Below are 10404 nucleotides of genomic sequence, written 5' to 3'. Positions count from 1 at the left end.
TACCGAAACTCGGCTGGCTCGCGGTGTCGAGACGCCCCCCGCGGGGGCCCCGGGGAGCCGGGCCGAGAGGGAGGGCCCCGGAGGTCCGGGAAGAGGGGGAAAGGGAGAAATTCGAGAAACAAGCCTCTCGGGGAGAACCAGACAAACCGGGTTCGGGCAGGGCGGGCGCAGCCTCCAGGGCGGGGCCGGGTCTGGGGCCCGAGGAGTAAGGGGGTGGGCCCTCGGTCGGGAGAGGGCGCTCCGCCTCGGCCGCTCGGGACTCGGGTAGGGGGTAGGGAGACCCGAAGACCGTGCGCCCCGGCTCCGCCGGGCTCCTAGTGACGCGGCACCCGGGCCCCTGCACCGAAGGGAGTCCTGCCCCCGAGGTGGGAGCTCCGCCCTCGGCCCCGCCCAGGCCGGAGCCCCAAATTCCGGCGGGGGACTGGGGAGGTAGGGTAGGGCAAGGGAGGTTGAGAGCGCCGCTCCGGCGGGCGAGGAACGGGGCACCGGGAGCGGAGAGGCCGGGGGCCGCCTGGGGTCCCGAAACGTCAGGGTGGGTAGCCCAAGCGCGGTCGGGGGCGGCCCCGCGCGGCCCCGCCCCTCCAGGCCGGTGCCCGCCCCCCTGCGCGCCCCGCCCCCTCCTTCCCCGCAGCCCCCACCCCCAGTCCCGGCTCCTCAACACAAACTTTCCGTCCCGCTCGCTCCCTCCTCCGCGCCCGGCGCCTCCCGCTCCAGCCCGGCTCATTCCGCACATTCCGGTCAGCCCCCTCCCCACGACCCCCCTTCCCCGGCCCCCCTCTTCGCTCCCTCGGGCCCGGCGGAGCCGCCCGGCCGGAGCGCCCCCGCGAGATCGGACCAGGTAAGCCGGGCGGACGCCGGGAGGAGGCCCTGCTGGGAGAGGTGGTTTGGTTGGTTGGTTCTGGGTTGGGGGGGCACTCGAGGAGGGGCTGGTTCCCAGAGCTATTGTCCAGCCTGAGCCGGAGCCCCGGATCTGGGTGCCGGGAAGTTTAGAGGAAAGGGGGGGAAGCCCTCCGGGAAGCCCCGCCCACCTCTCCCACCCCACCCCCATCCCCCCCACCCCCCCGCGACCCGGACGAGTTGTTCGGGGGAGGTCGGGGAGCCGGGAGCTTGGCCCCGGTGCCATCGCCTGGCCCAACGTCCGCATTTGGGGTGTCGAGGTCGGGGTCTGGGGGCCCGCACGGTCTGGGGGGCCTGCCACCGGGGAGCTCCCAGTCCCGGGCCCCGCCGCCCTTTGGACTCCCAGCTCGCGCTCTCTCGGAGCCCGCTGGGCCCCAGCTCCACGCAGGCCTCGGGCCCGGCCTCCGGGCGCCTAGGCCGGCTCCTGCGCGCGGTGCCCACAGCCGCGCCGGGTCGTGGAGGGTGTCTGGCAGCAAAGCTGCGCGCCCTGGGCGTGTGCCCCCTGAGGGGCAGGGGCTTAAGTTCCCTCCAGTTCTGCCGCCTGCGTCGGGGTGGAGTTTTCGGAGTTCCAGCCCTGAGCTCTGTGAGCCTGGCTCTAAAGGGGGCTGGATTTGGGGCCTTCTCTTCGCCACGCTTCCTCAGAGCCCTAGTTTAGACTTCAGAGGGTTTGAAGACCGCTTGTCTCCTCTAATCCTAACCCCCCAACACTACCCCCACCATTGTCTGTCGTGCCCTTTACTCCTGCCTGGGGAAGGAAGGCCGGGAGTGCCTGTCTGCGTCTGGTTTCCAGCTTAGCCAGGCCGCACGGCAGTGTCATGGAGACCCCACTGTGTCACCTTTCCAGGAGAGGGGCCCTGATCCAGGGCTGAGAGATTCTTTCTGAACAAGGGGGAATGAGGCGCTGGGGTAGGGCTTCTCAGGGGGCACCTCCTTCTGTGTCTTTACTCGCTCCAGGTAGAGGCAGAACCAGGTCAGGCCTGGACTTGTAGCCCAGGAGAGCAGGGGGTGGGGATGGGGGCTGGACACAGTTCAGAGGGGCTGGTGCGAGCCCACGGCGCCTCTGTATATCCGGCCTCCTGCAGCTGATCCTGTGTCCAAATGTTCCACCCCAGTGCTGGGGGCCAGGGCGCCTCCTTGGCCAGAATGCTGGGGGCAGCCTAGGGCAAGGAGGGAAATCTAAAGTTGCCAGAAGTTAGAGATTTGGGGGAATTAGGTATTCCTCCCTTCCAGATTCTTGTAGCTCCTTTTCCAAGACCTCCCCCCAGCGGTGCCACCACAGGACGTGGTTCTGTGGTCTTTCTGGATCCCTAGGAGATAAACAGATGTATTTTCTAGGACTAGGCTATATGGTGACAGTGACTTCAGGGGCCCTGGATGCCCCCTCCTCAGAGAGAGGCTGGGATCCAATGGGAGTCTCAACCTTGTGGGCCTTCCCCCACCACCATCCCCCCAGGGAGGGAACAATAATTAATGCTAATTAGCGCATTTGGGCAAGGGAATGGCTGAGTAGGATGGTCGGTGATTGGCAGGACAGAGCTCTGTGTGTGTGTGTGTGTGTGTGTGTGTCCTGGGCCCTGCTCCCACCCTCACCCTCAGGTTTGCAGACCTTGGTACATTCTGACAGTTGGGTAAATATTAAAACAAAAAGGAGACCTCTCAAACAGAGGAGGTCAAGAAATTAAGAGATGTGGCCCCAGCTGGGCCTTTAACCAGTTGTGTCATCCTAGTGGGCCTCAGTTTCCCTGTTTGGAATCCATGACTTCTCAGGTCCCTTTTCTCTGAGCTTCTCTCGGAGTCTCTGTCTCCTAATCAATCGGCCTTCCCTCTCTTCCCATCATGGAACCTGAACCTGGTGGGGCCTGGAGAGGTGAGTAGGTGACCCAGTGGTCTAAGAAGAAGGCGAGGGCTAACCAGGGGGTGACTGAGGGCAGCTAAGCCAGGTGAGAGTGGCTGCAAAGGTTACAGGCAGCAGGTATCAGGTGACAGGGAGGCCGGTGGAGTCCGGGGAACTGCCCTGGGAGGTGGCAGTGGGGTCTGGCAAGGCTGGGCAGGGTAAATGGTGTTCAGAGGCCGCCTGGATGGCCGACCCCTCTCCCGGATGCCTCTAGGGGCTCAGGGTGGAAGTTGGAAGGGAGTGAAAGCTCCCAGTCCTGTCCACCTCCTCACTCAGGAAGGGAGAGGAGCCTAGGGGCCGGCTGACAGGGAGGACAGTGGGGGAGGGAGCTGGTGGTGCCAGGCCCCAGGGAGCCAGGGAGCCAAGAGGGCTCCCAATGCTGCAGCTTTCTGTGGAGGTGGCCAGGAGGTCGTAGTCTCTGCTTCCCACGTGGGCGCTGCAGGAGCTGTGGGGTCCGAGGGGTGGCCTTGAGGGTCCAGGTCTCCATGGCCCTCTGGGGCCACCCTGGGGCCATGGCAGGAGCTTCTCTGCTCAGAGCTGGGGTGGAGGCCAGCAGGTCACACTCGGCCCTGTCCCCGTGGCCTCGCCCTGCCCTCCCCTCCCCCCTGGTGTGCCAGCCTAGGGTGGTCTGCAGGAGAGGCCCTGCCCCTCCAGGGAGGACTGTGGAGGGGAGAGGGCTCTGCCTGTCTGCTCAGGGTCCCACAGGGGACTGGGGGCAGGAGCCAGAGAATTCTGTTGCTCTGCGAATCCCCAAAGCCTCGGCCCCTGAGGTTTCCTAGAGTGCTGATTGCTTCCTGTACTCCCTGCCAGGCCCGACAGGACAGGAAGTGATAGAGGGAAACGAGAGTGCCACTGTGGTGCCGCTGGATGTGTGTGAGAGAGAGAGAAGCCGAGTGGGACACTCTGTGTGGGTGACGCTTGGGGGGTGGATGCAGGTGGGGGGAACTGGGTAAAACCAGTTTGTGTGTGTGACTGCATGTGAGAGCAACTGTATGCGACATTGTGACTTTGTAACATTCACGTGTGAGAGAAGCTATGATATTCTCAGTGTGTGACTGACACTGCAGGTACATGAGGGAAACTATGAATGATGTTCTTAGTGTGTGACTGACGCTGCATGTGTGTGTGTGTGTGTATGTGTGTGTGTGTGAGGCTGTATGGGGGACCTATGTGTGTGAGGGGTACGTTTATGAAAGACACCGTCTGCCTGACCAGCGGTGTGAGCTCACACTCGTGTCTGGATGGGATTCCGATGCTCCAGGTGTGTGAGGGACATTGAGATTGTGTGATGCCGTGTGTGTCAGAAGCAGAATGAATGACACTCTGTGTGACGTATGTTGCTGTGGCATGCCTATGTATGGCGCAGTGTGAACAGCAAATGAGATGACCTTGGGTTTGTAGAAACTAATGGTCTGTGTGTGACTATGTATGACACCACGTATGAGAAAAGTTGTCACAACATGGTGTACGTGTGTGTGTAAGGGGGAAACCGTTGTGACACGGCGGACTATATCCAGTGCAGCAGGCGTGTGCTGAGAAGCTGTGGCAACAGCTGAGTGTGAAATCAGGCGTGTGGGTGAGACTGAGCACGAGAAAGAAACTCCGCACATGGAGGGACGGTGCTATTTGTGGGGTGTGACTGAGACCGACTCTGTGGGTGGTCACATCTGAGATGGTTTGTGACTGTGGGGCAGTGGAGGTGACATCCTTCAGGACTGTGGCATATATGGTGTGGTTTGCCATGTATGATGAATTTGGGGGACTGTGACCCCAATGCATGTGGTGTCTACGTGCAGGACCACAGAAAGAAAACTGTTGAAAACAAAGAAAGAATGGGACTTCCCTGGTGGTCCAGCAGTTAAGACTCCACACTTCCAGTGCAGGGGGCACGGGTTCGATCCCTGGTCGGGGAACTAAGATCCCACGTGCCGTCAGCATGGCCAAAAAAAATACAAGGGAAAAAAAAAAAACCAAAGAAAGAATGTACTTAATGCCGCTGAAGTGTGCACTTAAAAACGATTAAAATGGTACATTTTTGATTACATATATTTTATCACAATAAAAAAAGTTAAGAAAAAGAAATAAGGGAGATGCAGGTAACAGTGAATGTGCAGGACAGTGGCTGTGAAAAGGAGTGTGTGCATTTGATGGAGAGGAGGCGCCCACGGAAAGCCTGTGTGTTTATAGACGACATTGACATTGTGACCTTCCTGAGGGGGCAACTGACTGAGGGACCAGTGGCAGCTCAGTGGGTGATCCAGAGTCCAAGGGGCCCTCTGACATGTTCACTGAGAACTGTGAAACCCAGTTTCACCCCTTGGCTGCATCCCCGCCCCCTCCAGCTTGGATCCCTGGCCTTCCTGGAGTGGGATGAGATGAGGAGACAGGACAGTCTCAGAGTGGGGGTGAAGGGAGGTGTGGGAAGTGGGCCCCTTCTCCCTGCAGGAGGTTTGAGGGCTCTGAGTCTCTTCCCTCCCTCCCTCCCTCCCTCCCTCCCTCCCTCCCTCCTACACTGCTGGAAGCAGGGGTGACAGTGAGGATGAGCCTTGGAGAGGGAAGCCTGGGGGGCTACCCTGCCCCATCTGCTCCCCGAGGAGCCCGCGCCCTAGGAGAGGGGGTGGGTGGGTGCAGAGACTGGATTCCCAAATTGGAAGCACATTAATAAGCTGGGGAGGGGTGGGGAGCCCCCCTTCACCTCCCTCCTAGTGGGCTCTGCAAATTGCTTCCTCCTGTAAAAATCTCGACCCTGCTCCAGGGAGGAGGGTACTCCATCTCCAGCCTGGCAGGGTGTGGTCACTTGGCAGGGTCCCTCAGGGGTCCTTGGCCTGCAGGTGGGGGAGGCAGACACCATCCCCATCCCGCCTGCCCTGCTCTCCCATCCCAACCAGAGCACGGCCAGTTCTAGGGTGGGAGCCTCTGGCAGCTGGAGAACAGCTGGCCCGCTGTGGGGGCGGGTGGGGAGGAAGGAGGGAAAAGCAGAGGGGGCGGGGAGGCTCCCTTAGCCCTCATCTACGCCTGCCCCATCCTCGCCCCCCTGGCTGGTCAGCCCAGCCCAGGTTTGGGGGCAGGGCATTCAGGATGAAACTGCTGATTTCACTAATCTTCCCACACTTCGAGTGATGTTCTCACTCAAAGTGAGAGCACTTTGAGGGCTGAAGTCCTGCAAGAGTGGACAGCTGCTGCCCGCTAGACCCAGCACAGTCACCGGGCTCAGTCCGACCTCTCCACGGGGCTGGTGCCGGGGGAGGGCTGCGGGGTGCAGACACCTGCCTGGACTTGCCTTTTCTGCATCCCCCACCAGGCAGAAGCTCTGGGGGAGCCCAGGTTTCAAGCCCGTCCCTCCCCCTGCTTGAAAGGCGGTAGAGGGCTGGGTGGTCTGGAGGCTGCGGGGCCCTGGGGGTGAGGGCCTAGGGCCTCTGCAGCAGCCCCTGCGCTGGCCTCCACCCCTGGAGCTGTCCAGCCAGTTATTCCAGCAGGTCTGGCCCCAGGGTGGGGAGTGGGCAGCAAGGTGCCCCTTATCTCCCTCAGGGCCCTGAAGCCTGCTCACCCAGCCTCCTATCTCCTACCCGGCCACCACCCAGAGGCACCTTCTGACCTCAGAAGGCCCTGGGAGAGGGGAAGCGGGTGTGTGCTGGTCAGATTGAGGGTAAAGTTAGAGCGAGAACACAGGAGGTCCTTGGGCTGTGCAATACCAGGGAGATGGGAGGTCGTCCGAGAGGAGGGCTGGAGAGCAGATGGGCCGGGAGTGGGGATGTCCTGGATGCGGCCCTGTTGTGGTTGACCCCAGCCCTCAGCCCCCAGCAGTGGCTCCCCTGGTCACTCCTTCCCCCTAGGTCTGCCCCAGCCTCTGGGTCTTTCTGTCCGTGGCTCCCGCTCTCTCTCTCTCTCTCTCTCTCTCTCTCTCTCTCTTTCTCTCTTTCTTTTTCTCTCTCACCACCATCTGGTTTTCCCCTCCCTCACTGCCTGACTGTATCTGAGTTTAGTGATTTACCCCCTTCATTTGTGTGTCTCCATCTCCTCCATCTTGGTCTCTGTCTTTCTGTCTCTGTTGGTCATAGTCACTCTCTCCCTCACTCTCTCCCCACTCCCCCCAATGTCTGTGGATCTCACTCTCTCCAGCACTCTACCTGTTCCGTATGTCTGTCTCTCTCTGGATCTCTGTCTCTGTCTCTCCCTCTGGGTCTCACTCCAAGATCCCCTCTCTGGGTCTCTGTTTTTGTCTCTCACTCTGTGACTGTCCTGTCTCTTTTGTCTGTTTTCTTGTCTGTCTGTCTCCTGCTCTCTTCACCTACCCCCAGACTCGCCCACACCGTGTCCCCCTTCCCCTCCTGTCTATCCCAAGCTCCACCCTCTTTGCCCCTCACTTGGGTCTTTCTCCCCTTTCTCCCATCCCTACTGGTGGTGCAGCCCAGCAACGCAGAGGTTCTAGACACCTGGGCCAGCGTCAGCGAGCAGATGGGGGGCTGCCACCCCTGTCAACCCCTCTCTGTAAAGGGCAGATAAGACCCGACGCTGGGCTGGGGCTGCCTTCCCCTGGGGCCTGCCCTCTGACTCCAGGCAGCCCCCTCCACCACGCCTGAGTCCCGCATTGGCCTCAGTCCAGCCCTGCAGCTGGCTGAGGAACCCATAGCCTCCTCCCTGCCCCCCGCCTGAGTCCCAGTGGTTTGGGGTCTAAGGAGAGGAGGGTGGCCCACTCTCATCTCTGTCCTCATCCCACAGCAGTAACTCTGGGAAGGCCAGAGCAGCCAGTGCAGACTCCTTGCACTGACCTGCTGCTGAGTGATGTGGTAGGACAGAGACCCCAGTTCAGCCCCCAGCGGGGCTCAGCTGCCCGCCTGCCATTGCCCACGGGTGTGCCTTGGTCTGGGGGTACAAATATTCTTATTGGGGTGTCCGCTCGCGCACCCACGCAGCGTACTGCACACACGTGCTCCCGTGCATGGCTGTGCAGGGTGGGGGTCACCTGCGGGCCCCTGTGTGGGTGCCTCTCCCCGCACGGGCGGTCCTGGAAAGTGAGTCTTGCATGTGCCTGTGAGCCAGCGGAAGGGACGGTGGTCCTGCTTCTCTCCTTGACTTGTCCTTGTGGCCGCCCCCTGGGCTCCCCTCCCCCTCACCAGCTGCCAGCAGTCCCAGCCAGGGGCCGCCGCCCCGCCCCCCCAGTCTGTCCCAGCTCCCAAGCACTGCTGTGTTCGCCATATTTGGCCACAGTGCTCCTGCGGGGGGCGGGGCGGGGCTGACATCACCCCGAGAAGGGGGGGCCACTCCCTGGATGAGGGGAGGCGGGCACAGACTTGGGGGAGGCAAGAAAGTTGCTTTGAAAAGTCTGGGGCTGCCAGGGCCCCCCATGCGCCGGGCCCCTGCTGCTCTGAGGGAGGCCTCAGGAAAAGATCTGGGGGGAAATGGGTTGAGGACTCTGTTGGGAGGGGTCTTAGCTCATTGTAGTCCCTCTTCTGCCTCCCCTCTAACGCCCGCCTGTGGCACTGTCAGACTTGGGGCATGGGGGTGGGGCGGTGGCTTGCCTCCCAGCTAGCTCAGTATAGGCGCCGCTGTGTCCCCCGGCATCCCACCCCTCCCCCCGACTCTTATTACAAGAACTTGCCCTCAAGGGGTTGAGGAGGGGATGGGGATGAGGATACAGCTTGCCGGGGTGAGTAGAGGGGTGTGGCCCCTCTGACCCGTCAGGAGCATGGCTTCCTCTCTCCCTGGCTGCCCGCTGGTGTGGTGGTCTTGGAGGCCTCACAAGGAAGGGTTACAGTGGTCTGGGGGTCCTTGAAGTTGCTCCAGCCACCTGTGCTGAGGGGGACCCTGTGGTCTGGACCCCACTGGGCATTCTCAGGTGGTTGCCATGACAGCTGGGCCTCCTTTCCCTCTGCAGATGGTGGGGCTTCTTACCTTGGTTAAGAGACTGAAGCTAGATTGCCTGTGTTCAGAACCCAGCTTTAGCACTTACTAGCTGTGTGTCCTTGGGCAAATTGCTTAACCTCTCTGTTCTTTGGTTTCCTCATCTGTAAAGTATAAGTAATAATAGTATCTACCTCATAGGTGATTGTGAGGATTAAATGAGTCAATGTGTGTAAAGTCCCAGACTAGTGCCTGCCATATGCAGGTGCTGTCATTCGTAGTAAAGTTAAATGTAAACTCTATATCCATCTGACATTCAGGCCCCCAGGCCCTCCCCATCCCATGCCACTAGCAACTATACCTTCAAGCCTTCCAAAGCGAAGAGGTGGCCCCCACAGGGAAAATCCCCACCCATTTGGCAAGACCTGGATTCTTGCTTGAGGGGAAAGAAGTCTCTTCCCCAGCTTCTGATGGGGTCTCCCACTCTCCACCCTGCTCCCCCCTTTCCCTACAGCCCTGAGCAAAGTCCTGGGGTCTAGCCATCTGGGGCTCTGGGGCTCCCAGGACCCTGATACACATTGGACATGTGGTTCTGAGGCTGAAGGGGGCCGGGGGGTGAGCCTTAGGGCTGTGTGTGTTGGGGGACTGTCTGGGTGTGATCTACTTTAATAACCCAGCCTGGCCTGTGCAGGGAACTCAGAGTTTACAGAGCCCTGGCCCATCCACGATGTGGGCCAGGGCAGGGGCCAGTGTGTGGGTGGTTTATGGGCTGCTGTGGGGCCGGGAGGTGCAGGAACAGGAAGTGGGATGGAGGAGTGGGTGGGGTTGAGCAAGGCTGTCGGCCAGGCACCTTCTCAGCTGCTCCCTTACCAGCCAGTGTCGCTCCCGTCTCATGATTCCTGGGGCAGTTCCTGCCCTGAGTTTAGGTTCCTTGGCAGGGTTCTCATGAGTTATCTTTTGAGGAAGGCAAAACTGTACCCTTCCTGGGTCTGGGACCCTCCTCAGGCCACAGCGGGTCCTTGGCAGGATTGCACTGATGCTGGGGGGACAATGAGGGGTGGGGGGGGTCCCTGGTTGGGGATCCTGATGACAAGGAGGAAGAGATGGCAGAGCGAGAGCCAAGGAGCCCCTCTGAGAGCCGCAGAAGCACTGGGCCCTGCCCCTTGTGGTCCTCCTCTCCGCCCATCATGGTGCCTTTGGCAGCTGCATGGCCTTGTGAGCCTGTTTTCCTCATCTGAATAATGGGCATCACTCCTTGCCCTCCCTGCCTTAGTTTTGAGGATTGAATGAATATGAAAGTACTTTTTCCCCACAAAAGTACTGTGTAGGTATAAGGCATTGTTATTGTTGCTATTGATCACCACCAGGCATCGTGGTTGGCACTTTGTCTGATCTCATTTCATTTTAACCCTCACAACCTCAAAGGAGACCTTTCCTTCGTTTTACAGGACTGAGGCTCAGAGAGGTGAAGTAACTCATCCAAGGTCACACAGCACTGACTAAATATAACCTCTGGTCGCCTCCACCCCACCCTGGAGTACCTGCCCCGGGGGTGGAGATTGCTGTGGTCTGGGAGGACCCTGCCCTAACCCCTCTGTGGTCTGGGAGGACCCTGCCCTAACCCCTCTGCGTCTGCCCCCCAGGCTCAGGCTGCCCAGTGGGCTCAGGCCCAGAGCCCAGAGCCCAGAGCAACCAGCACAATAGCGTCCAACAGCTGGAATGCCAGCAGCAGCCCCGGGGAGGCCCGGGAGGATGGGCCCGAGGGCCTGGAC

The 10404-nt window shown here is 60.6% G+C and overlaps 1 long non-coding RNA gene across 1 annotated transcript; it reads left to right on the top strand.

The window, feature by feature from the left end:
• Positions 1-788: 788 nt before the first annotated feature.
• On the top strand, positions 789-10363 carry LOC137773057 (uncharacterized). Its single transcript, XR_011075631.1, has 3 exons — positions 789-838; positions 10081-10116; positions 10276-10363. It is a non-coding gene; the product is annotated as an uncharacterized lncRNA (long non-coding RNA).
• Positions 10364-10404: the final 41 nt, after the last annotated feature.

Source organism: Eschrichtius robustus, chromosome 12 (genome assembly GCF_028021215.1).
Source record: "Eschrichtius robustus isolate mEscRob2 chromosome 12, mEscRob2.pri, whole genome shotgun sequence".
Lineage (NCBI taxonomy): Eukaryota > Metazoa > Chordata > Mammalia > Artiodactyla > Eschrichtiidae > Eschrichtius > Eschrichtius robustus.
This window is presented reverse-complemented; position numbering and strand designations above follow the sequence as displayed.